We start from the raw sequence: 14,527 nt of genomic DNA on the forward strand, positions 1-14,527 counted from the left end.
TTGTTCAAGTAAATTCGAAGGCAGGTTTGCAGATGGGAAAGCAAGCAAGAAAACTCCGCTCCTGTCCATGTAAAATGCTGCAGTCGAAGAACAAAGCAGTTTCTGCCCAGTTTCGAACTGGGGACCTTTCGCGCGTAAGGCGAACGTGATGACCACTACACTACAGAAACAAGGCGCAGTCGCTACTGCTAAGGCTCAGTGGCACCCAGCACTGAAAGTTGAAGCCATTTTACCTTTCACCTTTCTGTTTCCAATCGCTCGTTGTTTAATGGGACTTCTTTAATTTTGGCTATGTGGTGAGCATGGACGAGATACACCGAAGTATCTGTTTCCACGCGGTGTGCGCCAATAACATTGTGTTGCTTACACCGGCTGTAAAGGATTACTTTTTAGCGGAGCTTGCCGTCGCAGTCTGTGGCACAATCATTTCGTCTGTTCGACTGCTCACGGGAAAGGTAGCGTTGTAAGACACTGCAGAAACGAACGACTTCCTTACTTTTGCTCCGACTGACCATACTCCGGGAAATTTTCCCAGATTCTCAGTTGAGGATTTTTGCAGCTGCAAGTTACCTCAGAAACCCTGTTAATTCGTAAGGTATTGAGCGAATCGCAAAACAGAAAGCATTTAACACGGAACACAAACAAAACTGGCAAACCAAATGCATTTTCAGACACAGCGAGCATGAATGCAAAATGTGAGACAGGCCGGGGGCATGAGTCATAAAGTAATCTCACAACGAACAACAGGGCAATTCCAAACTGCTCTTTCAAACATACTGGAGCCTGAGTGCACCACCACTTCCCAGACAATGCTGAAAAGAGAGAAAGAAAGAACACAATAAGAATGGGCCATGAAAAAGTGAATTTCACCAATCACAGACTCGATTAGATTACCTTTCCCTTCCGATGTCCGCAGGACGGAAATGAAGGAAATGGGAGAAATTCAATAACATGTGACATCGCAATTCATTGGAACGATTTTCCCATTGGCCAGAAAACAAAATAACGACGAGTCGTGCCACCGCAGGACTTTGTTTCACAACAGCAATGAAATCACAGTCGCCATTCGGTTCCAGTAAACGCTCAACTTGCCTGGGACAGCAGAGCTGTTTGCGATTTTCCACGCGGGAGGCGAACACGATCATGACAGCACAGACATCGGAAAAGTCGGCACTTTCCCACACCACAGTTAATTGCCCAGGAAGCAAACCCAATTTTCTTCGGTTTTCAACAGAAATGCAGCAGGAGTCGAAACAGCATTTTAACAAACTGCGTCGTTGGAAGCGATCAGCAGAAATGGCAGCGGTGGGATTCGAACCCACGCCTCTGTCGAGACTGGAGCCTTAATCCAGCGGCTTAGACCGCTCGGCCACACTACCAGCCAGCCGCGCTGCCCCATTTTCTTGCACTTCCAATTGTGCTCCTGCATAACAACCGATGCAAAGCCACGTGAAAAGGGTTCCATGATCCCTCTCCGACTCGCACAACTGCTGGGATGTGCCCGTCTACAATATCAATTTCGCAGCAGATAATGATAGCCCATCAATCCAGACAACTATCAATGGTAAGCTGAGTCTATCTTCTCAGAATCTTTTCAACTACAAATGTATCTGTGAGTGCGTGAGAACATGCGATCGGTTATGATTTGGTCAAATTACCATGAGCTGCTTGACATTACTGCAATTTCGATTCTTGCTTTGCTAAATGATTTCACCCTTTGATCGAAACAGGACAACTTTCACGTTTACACGGAACATGAAACACACCGGACTACAGGGAAAATGCACAAAGCTGAGCAGGCCGTGTTCCACATCATACCGCACAGCAGAGTTACAGTCACTGTGTCTGTTTTGCAGAATAAGAGTCCCAAAGAATGTTCTCCACCCTAAAACCGGAGGTAGCATTACAATCCGAGAACGACAGATCACATTGTGAGGATGCTCTGACCTCGGAGCCGGTTCGAGATGCCACTTTCCTTGCCTTTTTGCCTTACCCGTGCAATTCGCTGCAGAGATGTTCACACCTGGATATGAGCCACAGGGATACCAACTGAGTCGACGAGAAGCGACTCAATAAATTTTGCTAAACTCCACGGTGCTTATTAGAAATGCAGTTTCTGTTCACATCAATCTAAAAGGCAGTTTCTGAACATAGTAACAGAAGTCAAAAGGTAATTAGCTCACCCCACCCCCACTCCGGAAGAGGTGCTAAGTGCCCTTGAGTGCTTTTTTGTTCTCGATGTGAAGAGCTCTCACGCCTGAGTCACCTTCACACGTCTCTGGTTGCTGAGTGAATCACAAAGAAGGAATTTCACCAGAGCTACAACTGCCTCACTTCTCCACTCGCCCTCCCAGTTTACATTTTCCTGCTCGTCAGTGATTTAAAGAAAACCAAATGGATGCGATGTCATTCTGTAGCCTCTCTGTCGATTCCTCCGTTTCAGTTCCAATGTGGTTAGATCTCGGGGCGCACCTTAATACTAGCGACGCTATCAAAGCACAGGTCCAGAGGTTCCTCTGAGAGTGTAATTTCTTTCATTGCTGTTGCTGGTTGAATGAGCCACTAACGTGCGAACTGCTCCAAAACATGATTCAGGACCTCTGGTAACAACTCTCGCACGTTAAATAACGACAGACAGCTTCCAAATGATGTCCTTCATAGACGACTTTGGGGGTACATTTGACAGACAGACTTGTTCAGGAATCCGCGGTGCGCTGTGACACCAGCGCATCAGCTTCTTCCCTGTCTTGGAAACGGGCCGCCTGCGCAAGGAATGCAAGTGCGGTACTGCTTTTCGTGGAAGGATCAGAAGGCGGTAACTACACTCTCAAACAGAATGGCATATGATCACAATCAGGTTGGAGAAAAACTTTACAATGCTTTGCACAGTAATTAAATAGAGTTGCATTACATTTCACTACGAGAGCAGATTTGTTCAAGTAAATTCGAAGGCAGGTTTGCAGATGGGAAAGCAAGCAAGAAAACTCCGCTCCTGTCCATGTAAAATGCTGCAGTCGAAGAACAAAGCAGTTTCTGCCCAGTTTCGAACTGGGGACCTTTCGCGCGTAAGGCGAACGTGATGACCACTACACTACAGAAACAAGGCGCAGTCGCTACTGCTAAGGCTCAGTGGCACCCAGCACTGAAAGTTGAAGCCATTTTACCTTTCACCTTTCTGTTTCCAATCGCTCGTTGTTTAATGGGACTTCTTTAATTTTGGCTATGTGGTGAGCATGGACGAGATACACCGAAGTATCTGTTTCCACGCGGTGTGCGCCAATAACATTGTGTTGCTTACACCGGCTGTAAAGGATTACTTTTTAGCGGAGCTTGCCGTCGCAGTCTGTGGCACAATCATTTCGTCTGTTCGACTGCTCACGGGAAAGGTAGCGTTGTAAGACACTGCAGAAACGAACGACTTCCTTACTTTTGCTCCGACTGACCATACTCCGGGAAATTTTCCCAGATTCTCAGTTGAGGATTTTTGCAGCTGCAAGTTACCTCAGAAACCCTGTTAATTCGTAAGGTATTGAGCGAATCGCAAAACAGAAAGCATTTAACACGGAACACAAACAAAACTGGCAAACCAAATGCATTTTCAGACACAGCGAGCATGAATGCAAAATGTGAGACAGGCCGGGGGCATGAGTCATAAAGTAATCTCACAACGAACAACAGGGCAATTCCAAACTGCTCTTTCAAACATACTGGAGCCTGAGTGCACCACCACTTCCCAGACAATGCTGAAAAGAGAGAAAGAAAGAACACAATAAGAATGGGCCATGAAAAAGTGAATTTCACCAATCACAGACTCGATTAGATTACCTTTCCCTTCCGATGTCCGCAGGACGGAAATGAAGGAAATGGGAGAAATTCAATAACATGTGACATCGCAATTCATTGGAACGATTTTCCCATTGGCCAGAAAACAAAATAACGACGAGTCGTGCCACCGCAGGACTTTGTTTCACAACAGCAATGAAATCACAGTCGCCATTCGGTTCCAGTAAACGCTCAACTTGCCTGGGACAGCAGAGCTGTTTGCGATTTTCCACGCGGGAGGCGAACACGATCATGACAGCACAGACATCGGAAAAGTCGGCACTTTCCCACACCACAGTTAATTGCCCAGGAAGCAAACCCAATTTTCTTCGGTTTTCAACAGAAATGCAGCAGGAGTCGAAACAGCATTTTAACAAACTGCGTCGTTGGAAGCGATCAGCAGAAATGGCAGCGGTGGGATTCGAACCCACGCCTCTGTCGAGACTGGAGCCTTAATCCAGCGGCTTAGACCGCTCGGCCACACTACCAGCCAGCCGCGCTGCCCCATTTTCTTGCACTTCCAATTGTGCTCCTGCATAACAACCGATGCAAAGCCACGTGAAAAGGGTTCCATGATCCCTCTCCGACTCGCACAACTGCTGGGATGTGCCCGTCTACAATATCAATTTCGCAGCAGATAATGATAGCCCATCAATCCAGACAACTATCAATGGTAAGCTGAGTCTATCTTCTCAGAATCTTTTCAACTACAAATGTATCTGTGAGTGCGTGAGAACATGCGATCGGTTATGATTTGGTCAAATTACCATGAGCTGCTTGACATTACTGCAATTTCGATTCTTGCTTTGCTAAATGATTTCACCCTTTGATCGAAACAGGACAACTTTCACGTTTACACGGAACATGAAACACACCGGACTACAGGGAAAATGCACAAAGCTGAGCAGGCCGTGTTCCACATCATACCGCACAGCAGAGTTACAGTCACTGTGTCTGTTTTGCAGAATAAGAGTCCCAAAGAATGTTCTCCACCCTAAAACCGGAGGTAGCATTACAATCCGAGAACGACAGATCACATTGTGAGGATGCTCTGACCTCGGAGCCGGTTCGAGATGCCACTTTCCTTGCCTTTTTGCCTTACCCGTGCAATTCGCTGCAGAGATGTTCACACCTGGATATGAGCCACAGGGATACCAACTGAGTCGACGAGAAGCGACTCAATAAATTTTGCTAAACTCCACGGTGCTTATTAGAAATGCAGTTTCTGTTCACATCAATCTAAAAGGCAGTTTCTGAACATAGTAACAGAAGTCAAAAGGTAATTAGCTCACCCCACCCCCACTCCGGAAGAGGTGCTAAGTGCCCTTGAGTGCTTTTTTGTTCTCGATGTGAAGAGCTCTCACGCCTGAGTCACCTTCACACGTCTCTGGTTGCTGAGTGAATCACAAAGAAGGAATTTCACCAGAGCTACAACTGCCTCACTTCTCCACTCGCCCTCCCAGTTTACATTTTCCTGCTCGTCAGTGATTTAAAGAAAACCAAATGGATGCGATGTCATTCTGTAGCCTCTCTGTCGATTCCTCCGTTTCAGTTCCAATGTGGTTAGATCTCGGGGCGCACCTTAATACTAGCGACGCTATCAAAGCACAGGTCCAGAGGTTCCTCTGAGAGTGTAATTTCTTTCATTGCTGTTGCTGGTTGAATGAGCCACTAACGTGCGAACTGCTCCAAAACATGATTCAGGACCTCTGGTAACAACTCTCGCACGTTAAATAACGACAGACAGCTTCCAAATGATGTCCTTCATAGACGACTTTGGGGGTACATTTGACAGACAGACTTGTTCAGGAATCCGCGGTGCGCTGTGACACCAGCGCATCAGCTTCTTCCCTGTCTTGGAAACGGACCGCCTGCGCAAGGAATGCAAGTGCGGTACTGCTTTTCGTGGAAGGATCAGAAGGCGGTAACTACACTCTCAAACAGAATGGCATATGATCACAATCAGGTTGGAGAAAAACTTTACAATGCTTTGCACAGTAATTAAATAGAGTTGCATTACATTTCACTACGAGAGCAGATTTGTTCAAGTAAATTCGAAGGCAGGTTTGCAGATGGGAAAGCAAGCAAGAAAACTCCGCTCCTGTCCATGTAAAATGCTGCAGTCGAAGAACAAAGCAGTTTCTGCCCAGTTTCGAACTGGGGACCTTTCGCGCGTAAGGCGAACGTGATGACCACTACACTACAGAAACAAGGCGCAGTCGCTACTGCTAAGGCTCAGTGGCACCCAGCACTGAAAGTTGAAGCCATTTTACCTTTCACCTTTCTGTTTCCAATCGCTCGTTGTTTAATGGGACTTCTTTAATTTTGGCTATGTGGTGAGCATGGACGAGATACACCGAAGTATCTGTTTCCACGCGGTGTGCGCCAATAACATTGTGTTGCTTACACCGGCTGTAAAGGATTACTTTTTAGCGGAGCTTGCCGTCGCAGTCTGTGGCACAATCATTTCGTCTGTTCGACTGCTCACGGGAAAGGTAGCGTTGTAAGACACTGCAGAAACGAACGACTTCCTTACTTTTGCTCCGACTGACCATACTCCGGGAAATTTTCCCAGATTCTCAGTTGAGGATTTTTGCAGCTGCAAGTTACCTCAGAAACCCTGTTAATTCGTAAGGTATTGAGCGAATCGCAAAACAGAAAGCATTTAACACGGAACACAAACAAAACTGGCAAACCAAATGCATTTTCAGACACAGCGAGCATGAATGCAAAATGTGAGACAGGCCGGGGGCATGAGTCATAAAGTAATCTCACAACGAACAACAGGGCAATTCCAAACTGCTCTTTCAAACATACTGGAGCCTGAGTGCACCACCACTTCCCAGACAATGCTGAAAAGAGAGAAAGAAAGAACACAATAAGAATGGGCCATGAAAAAGTGAATTTCACCAATCACAGACTCGATTAGATTACCTTTCCCTTCCGATGTCCGCAGGACGGAAATGAAGGAAATGGGAGAAATTCAATAACATGTGACATCGCAATTCATTGGAACGATTTTCCCATTGGCCAGAAAACAAAATAACGACGAGTCGTGCCACCGCAGGACTTTGTTTCACAACAGCAATGAAATCACAGTCGCCATTCGGTTCCAGTAAACGCTCAACTTGCCTGGGACAGCAGAGCTGTTTGCGATTTTCCACGCGGGAGGCGAACACGATCATGACAGCACAGACATCGGAAAAGTCGGCACTTTCCCACACCACAGTTAATTGCCCAGGAAGCAAACCCAATTTTCTTCGGTTTTCAACAGAAATGCAGCAGGAGTCGAAACAGCATTTTAACAAACTGCGTCGTTGGAAGCGATCAGCAGAAATGGCAGCGGTGGGATTCGAACCCACGCCTCTGTCGAGACTGGAGCCTTAATCCAGCGGCTTAGACCGCTCGGCCACACTACCAGCCAGCCGCGCTGCCCCATTTTCTTGCACTTCCAATTGTGCTCCTGCATAACAACCGATGCAAAGCCACGTGAAAAGGGTTCCATGATCCCTCTCCGACTCGCACAACTGCTGGGATGTGCCCGTCTACAATATCAATTTCGCAGCAGATAATGATAGCCCATCAATCCAGACAACTATCAATGGTAAGCTGAGTCTATCTTCTCAGAATCTTTTCAACTACAAATGTATCTGTGAGTGCGTGAGAACATGCGATCGGTTATGATTTGGTCAAATTACCATGAGCTGCTTGACATTACTGCAATTTCGATTCTTGCTTTGCTAAATGATTTCACCCTTTGATCGAAACAGGACAACTTTCACGTTTACACGGAACATGAAACACACCGGACTACAGGGAAAATGCACAAAGCTGAGCAGGCCGTGTTCCACATCATACCGCACAGCAGAGTTACAGTCACTGTGTCTGTTTTGCAGAATAAGAGTCCCAAAGAATGTTCTCCACCCTAAAACCGGAGGTAGCATTACAATCCGAGAACGACAGATCACATTGTGAGGATGCTCTGACCTCGGAGCCGGTTCGAGATGCCACTTTCCTTGCCTTTTTGCCTTACCCGTGCAATTCGCTGCAGAGATGTTCACACCTGGATATGAGCCACAGGGATACCAACTGAGTCGACGAGAAGCGACTCAATAAATTTTGCTAAACTCCACGGTGCTTATTAGAAATGCAGTTTCTGTTCACATCAATCTAAAAGGCAGTTTCTGAACATAGTAACAGAAGTCAAAAGGTAATTAGCTCACCCCACCCCCACTCCGGAAGAGGTGCTAAGTGCCCTTGAGTGCTTTTTTGTTCTCGATGTGAAGAGCTCTCACGCCTGAGTCACCTTCACACGTCTCTGGTTGCTGAGTGAATCACAAAGAAGGAATTTCACCAGAGCTACAACTGCCTCACTTCTCCACTCGCCCTCCCAGTTTACATTTTCCTGCTCGTCAGTGATTTAAAGAAAACCAAATGGATGCGATGTCATTCTGTAGCCTCTCTGTCGATTCCTCCGTTTCAGTTCCAATGTGGTTAGATCTCGGGGCGCACCTTAATACTAGCGACGCTATCAAAGCACAGGTCCAGAGGTTCCTCTGAGAGTGTAATTTCTTTCATTGCTGTTGCTGGTTGAATGAGCCACTAACGTGCGAACTGCTCCAAAACATGATTCAGGACCTCTGGTAACAACTCTCGCACGTTAAATAACGACAGACAGCTTCCAAATGATGTCCTTCATAGACGACTTTGGGGGTACATTTGACAGACAGACTTGTTCAGGAATCCGCGGTGCGCTGTGACACCAGCGCATCAGCTTCTTCCCTGTCTTGGAAACGGGCCGCCTGCGCAAGGAATGCAAGTGCGGTACTGCTTTTCGTGGAAGGATCAGAAGGCGGTAACTACACTCTCAAACAGAATGGCATATGATCACAATCAGGTTGGAGAAAAACTTTACAATGCTTTGCACAGTAATTAAATAGAGTTGCATTACATTTCACTACGAGAGCAGATTTGTTCAAGTAAATTCGAAGGCAGGTTTGCAGATGGGAAAGCAAGCAAGAAAACTCCGCTCCTGTCCATGTAAAATGCTGCAGTCGAAGAACAAAGCAGTTTCTGCCCAGTTTCGAACTGGGGACCTTTCGCGCGTAAGGCGAACGTGATGACCACTACACTACAGAAACAAGGCGCAGTCGCTACTGCTAAGGCTCAGTGGCACCCAGCACTGAAAGTTGAAGCCATTTTACCTTTCACCTTTCTGTTTCCAATCGCTCGTTGTTTAATGGGACTTCTTTAATTTTGGCTATGTGGTGAGCATGGACGAGATACACCGAAGTATCTGTTTCCACGCGGTGTGCGCCAATAACATTGTGTTGCTTACACCGGCTGTAAAGGATTACTTTTTAGCGGAGCTTGCCGTCGCAGTCTGTGGCACAATCATTTCGTCTGTTCGACTGCTCACGGGAAAGGTAGCGTTGTAAGACACTGCAGAAACGAACGACTTCCTTACTTTTGCTCCGACTGACCATACTCCGGGAAATTTTCCCAGATTCTCAGTTGAGGATTTTTGCAGCTGCAAGTTACCTCAGAAACCCTGTTAATTCGTAAGGTATTGAGCGAATCGCAAAACAGAAAGCATTTAACACGGAACACAAACAAAACTGGCAAACCAAATGCATTTTCAGACACAGCGAGCATGAATGCAAAATGTGAGACAGGCCGGGGGCATGAGTCATAAAGTAATCTCACAACGAACAACAGGGCAATTCCAAACTGCTCTTTCAAACATACTGGAGCCTGAGTGCACCACCACTTCCCAGACAATGCTGAAAAGAGAGAAAGAAAGAACACAATAAGAATGGGCCATGAAAAAGTGAATTTCACCAATCACAGACTCGATTAGATTACCTTTCCCTTCCGATGTCCGCAGGACGGAAATGAAGGAAATGGGAGAAATTCAATAACATGTGACATCGCAATTCATTGGAACGATTTTCCCATTGGCCAGAAAACAAAATAACGACGAGTCGTGCCACCGCAGGACTTTGTTTCACAACAGCAATGAAATCACAGTCGCCATTCGGTTCCAGTAAACGCTCAACTTGCCTGGGACAGCAGAGCTGTTTGCGATTTTCCACGCGGGAGGCGAACACGATCATGACAGCACAGACATCGGAAAAGTCGGCACTTTCCCACACCACAGTTAATTGCCCAGGAAGCAAACCCAATTTTCTTCGGTTTTCAACAGAAATGCAGCAGGAGTCGAAACAGCATTTTAACAAACTGCGTCGTTGGAAGCGATCAGCAGAAATGGCAGCGGTGGGATTCGAACCCACGCCTCTGTCGAGACTGGAGCCTTAATCCAGCGGCTTAGACCGCTCGGCCACACTACCAGCCAGCCGCGCTGCCCCATTTTCTTGCACTTCCAATTGTGCTCCTGCATAACAACCGATGCAAAGCCACGTGAAAAGGGTTCCATGATCCCTCTCCGACTCGCACAACTGCTGGGATGTGCCCGTCTACAATATCAATTTCGCAGCAGATAATGATAGCCCATCAATCCAGACAACTATCAATGGTAAGCTGAGTCTATCTTCTCAGAATCTTTTCAACTACAAATGTATCTGTGAGTACGTGAGAACATGCGATCGGTTATGATTTGGTCAAATTACCATGAGCTGCTTGACATTACTGCAATTTCGATTCTTGCTTTGCTAAATGATTTCACCCTTTGATCGAAACAGGACAACTTTCACGTTTACACGGAACATGAAACACACCGGACTACAGGGAAAATGCACAAAGCTGAGCAGGCCGTGTTCCACATCATACCGCACAGCAGAGTTACAGTCACTGTGTCTGTTTTGCAGAATAAGAGTCCCAAAGAATGTTCTCCACCCTAAAACCGGAGGTAGCATTACAATCCGAGAACGACAGATCACATTGTGAGGATGCTCTGACCTCGGAGCCGGTTCGAGATGCCACTTTCCTTGCCTTTTTGCCTTACCCGTGCAATTCGCTGCAGAGATGTTCACACCTGGATATGAGCCACAGGGATACCAACTGAGTCGACGAGAAGCGACTCAATAAATTTTGCTAAACTCCACGGTGCTTATTAGAAATGCAGTTTCTGTTCACATCAATCTAAAAGGCAGTTTCTGAACATAGTAACAGAAGTCAAAAGGTAATTAGCTCACCCCACCCCCACTCCGGAAGAGGTGCTAAGTGCCCTTGAGTGCTTTTTTGTTCTCGATGTGAAGAGCTCTCACGCCTGAGTCACCTTCACACGTCTCTGGTTGCTGAGTGAATCACAAAGAAGGAATTTCACCAGAGCTACAACTGCCTCACTTCTCCACTCGCCCTCCCAGTTTACATTTTCCTGCTCGTCAGTGATTTAAAGAAAACCAAATGGATGCGATGTCATTCTGTAGCCTCTCTGTCGATTCCTCCGTTTCAGTTCCAATGTGGTTAGATCTCGGGGCGCACCTTAATACTAGCGACGCTATCAAAGCACAGGTCCAGAGGTTCCTCTGAGAGTGTAATTTCTTTCATTGCTGTTGCTGGTTGAATGAGCCACTAACGTGCGAACTGCTCCAAAACATGATTCAGGACCTCTGGTAACAACTCTCGCACGTTAAATAACGACAGACAGCTTCCAAATGATGTCCTTCATAGACGACTTTGGGGGTACATTTGACAGACAGACTTGTTCAGGAATCCGCGATGCGCTGTGACACCAGCGCATCAGCTTCTTCCCTGTCTTGGAAACGGGCCGCCTGCGCAAGGAATGCAAGTGCGGTACTGCTTTTCGTGGAAGGATCAGAAGGCGGTAACTACACTCTCAAACAGAATGGCATATGATCACAATCAGGTTGGAGAAAAACTTTACAATGCTTTGCACAGTAATTAAATGGAGTTGCATTACATTTCACTACGAGAGCAGATTTGTTCAAGTAAATTCGAAGGCAGGTTTGCAGATGGGAAAGCAAGCAAGAAAACTCCGCTCCTGTCCATGTAAAATGCTGCAGTCGAAGAACAAAGCAGTTTCTGCCCAGTTTCGAACTGGGGACCTTTCGCGCGTAAGGCGAACGTGATGACCACTACACTACAGAAACAAGGCGCAGTCGCTACTGCTAAGGCTCAGTGGCACCCAGCACTGAAAGTTGAAGCCATTTTACCTTTCACCTTTCTGTTTCCAATCGCTCGTTGTTTAATGGGACTTCTTTAATTTTGGCTATGTGGTGAGCATGGACGAGATACACCGAAGTATCTGTTTCCACGCGGTGTGCGCCAATAACATTGTGTTGCTTACACCGGCTGTAAAGGATTACTTTTTAGCGGAGCTTGCCGTCGCAGTCTGTGGCACAATCATTTCGTCTGTTCGACTGCTCACGGGAAAGGTAGCGTTGTAAGACACTGCAGAAACGAACGACTTCCTTACTTTTGCTCCGACTGACCATACTCCGGGAAATTTTCCCAGATTCTCAGTTGAGGATTTTTGCAGCTGCAAGTTACCTCAGAAACCCTGTTAATTCGTAAGGTATTGAGCGAATCGCAAAACAGAAAGCATTTAACACGGAACACAAACAAAACTGGCAAACCAAATGCATTTTCAGACACAGCGAGCATGAATGCAAAATGTGAGACAGGCCGGGGGCATGAGTCATAAAGTAATCTCACAACGAACAACAGGGCAATTCCAAACTGCTCTTTCAAACATACTGGAGCCTGAGTGCACCACCACTTCCCAGACAATGCTGAAAAGAGAGAAAGAAAGAACACAATAAGAATGGGCCATGAAAAAGTGAATTTCACCAATCACAGACTCGATTAGATTACCTTTCCCTTCCGATGTCCGCAGGACGGAAATGAAGGAAATGGGAGAAATTCAATAACATGTGACATCGCAATTCATTGGAACGATTTTCCCATTGGCCAGAAAACAAAATAACGACGAGTCGTGCCACCGCAGGACTTTGTTTCACAACAGCAATGAAATCACAGTCGCCATTCGGTTCCAGTAAACGCTCAACTTGCCTGGGACAGCAGAGCTGTTTGCGATTTTCCACGCGGGAGGCGAACACGATCATGACAGCACAGACATCGGAAAAGTCGGCACTTTCCCACACCACAGTTAATTGCCCAGGAAGCAAACCCAATTTTCTTCGGTTTTCAACAGAAATGCAGCAGGAGTCGAAACAGCATTTTAACAAACTGCGTCGTTGGAAGCGATCAGCAGAAATGGCAGCGGTGGGATTCGAACCCACGCCTCTGTCGAGACTGGAGCCTTAATCCAGCGGCTTAGACCGCTCGGCCACACTACCAGCCAGCCGCGCTGCCCCATTTTCTTGCACTTCCAATTGTGCTCCTGCATAACAACCGATGCAAAGCCACGTGAAAAGGGTTCCATGATCCCTCTCCGACTCGCACAACTGCTGGGATGTGCCCGTCTACAATATCAATTTCGCAGCAGATAATGATAGCCCATCAATCCAGACAACTATCAATGGTAAGCTGAGTCTATCTTCTCAGAATCTTTTCAACTACAAATGTATCTGTGAGTGCGTGAGAACATGCGATCGGTTATGATTTGGTCAAATTACCATGAGCTGCTTGACATTACTGCAATTTCGATTCTTGCTTTGCTAAATGATTTCACCCTTTGATCGAAACAGGACAACTTTCACGTTTACACGGAACATGAAACACACCGGACTACAGGGAAAATGCACAAAGCTGAGCAGGCCGTGTTCCACATCATACCGCACAGCAGAGTTACAGTCACTGTGTCTGTTTTGCAGAATAAGAGTCCCAAAGAATGTTCTCCACCCTAAAACCGGAGGTAGCATTACAATCCGAGAACGACAGATCACATTGTGAGGATGCTCTGACCTCGGAGCCGGTTCGAGATGCCACTTTCCTTGCCTTTTTGCCTTACCCGTGCAATTCGCTGCAGAGATGTTCACACCTGGATATGAGCCACAGGGATACCAACTGAGTCGACGAGAAGCGACTCAATAAATTTTGCTAAACTCCACGGTGCTTATTAGAAATGCAGTTTCTGTTCACATCAATCTAAAAGGCAGTTTCTGAACATAGTAACAGAAGTCAAAAGGTAATTAGCTCACCCCACCCCCACTCCGGAAGAGGTGCTAAGTGCCCTTGAGTGCTTTTTTGTTCTCGATGTGAAGAGCTCTCACGCCTGAGTCACCTTCACACGTCTCTGGTTGCTGAGTGAATCACAAAGAAGGAATTTCACCAGAGCTACAACTGCCTCACTTCTCCACTCGCCCTCCCAGTTTACATTTTCCTGCTCGTCAGTGATTTAAAGAAAACCAAATGGATGCGATGTCATTCTGTAGCCTCTCTGTCGATTCCTCCGTTTCAGTTCCAATGTGGTTAGATCTCGGGGCGCACCTTAATACTAGCGACGCTATCAAAGCACAGGTCCAGAGGTTCCTCTGAGAGTGTAATTTCTTTCATTGCTGTTGCTGGTTGAATGAGCCACTAACGTGCGAACTGCTCCAAAACATGATTCAGGACCTCTGGTAACAACTCTCGCACGTTAAATAACGACAGACAGCTTCCAAATGATGTCCTTCATAGACGACTTTGGGGGTACATTTGACAGACAGACTTGTTCAGGAATCCGCGATGCGCTGTGACACCAGCGCATCAGCTTCTTCCCTGTCTTGGAAACGGGCCGCCTGCGCAAGGAATGCAAGTGCGGTACTGCTTTTCGTGGAAG

General features: G+C 46.6%; 5 non-coding genes across 5 annotated transcripts; all 5 read right to left on the minus strand.

The window, feature by feature from the left end:
• Positions 1-97: 97 nt before the first annotated feature.
• trnav-uac (transfer RNA valine (anticodon UAC)) lies at positions 98-170 on the minus strand. The gene has a single exon. It is a non-coding gene; the product is annotated as a tRNA-Val (tRNA).
• Positions 171-3,028: 2,858 nt separating this feature from the next.
• Positions 3,029-3,101, minus strand: trnav-uac (transfer RNA valine (anticodon UAC)). Its single transcript has one exon. It is a non-coding gene; the product is annotated as a tRNA-Val (tRNA).
• Positions 3,102-5,959: 2,858 nt separating this feature from the next.
• trnav-uac (transfer RNA valine (anticodon UAC)) lies at positions 5,960-6,032 on the minus strand. Its single transcript has one exon. It is a non-coding gene; the product is annotated as a tRNA-Val (tRNA).
• A 2,858-nt stretch (positions 6,033-8,890) lies between these two features.
• On the minus strand, positions 8,891-8,963 carry trnav-uac (transfer RNA valine (anticodon UAC)). The gene has a single exon. It is a non-coding gene; the product is annotated as a tRNA-Val (tRNA).
• Positions 8,964-11,821: 2,858 nt separating this feature from the next.
• Positions 11,822-11,894, minus strand: trnav-uac (transfer RNA valine (anticodon UAC)). Its single transcript has one exon. It is a non-coding gene; the product is annotated as a tRNA-Val (tRNA).
• Positions 11,895-14,527: the final 2,633 nt, after the last annotated feature.

This window comes from Chiloscyllium plagiosum, unplaced genomic scaffold, assembly GCF_037043375.1.
Source record: "Chiloscyllium plagiosum isolate Xiang-an unplaced genomic scaffold, Cpla_swu_hap1 HiC_scaffold_31, whole genome shotgun sequence".
NCBI classification, from domain to species: Eukaryota; Metazoa; Chordata; class Chondrichthyes; order Orectolobiformes; family Hemiscylliidae; genus Chiloscyllium; species Chiloscyllium plagiosum.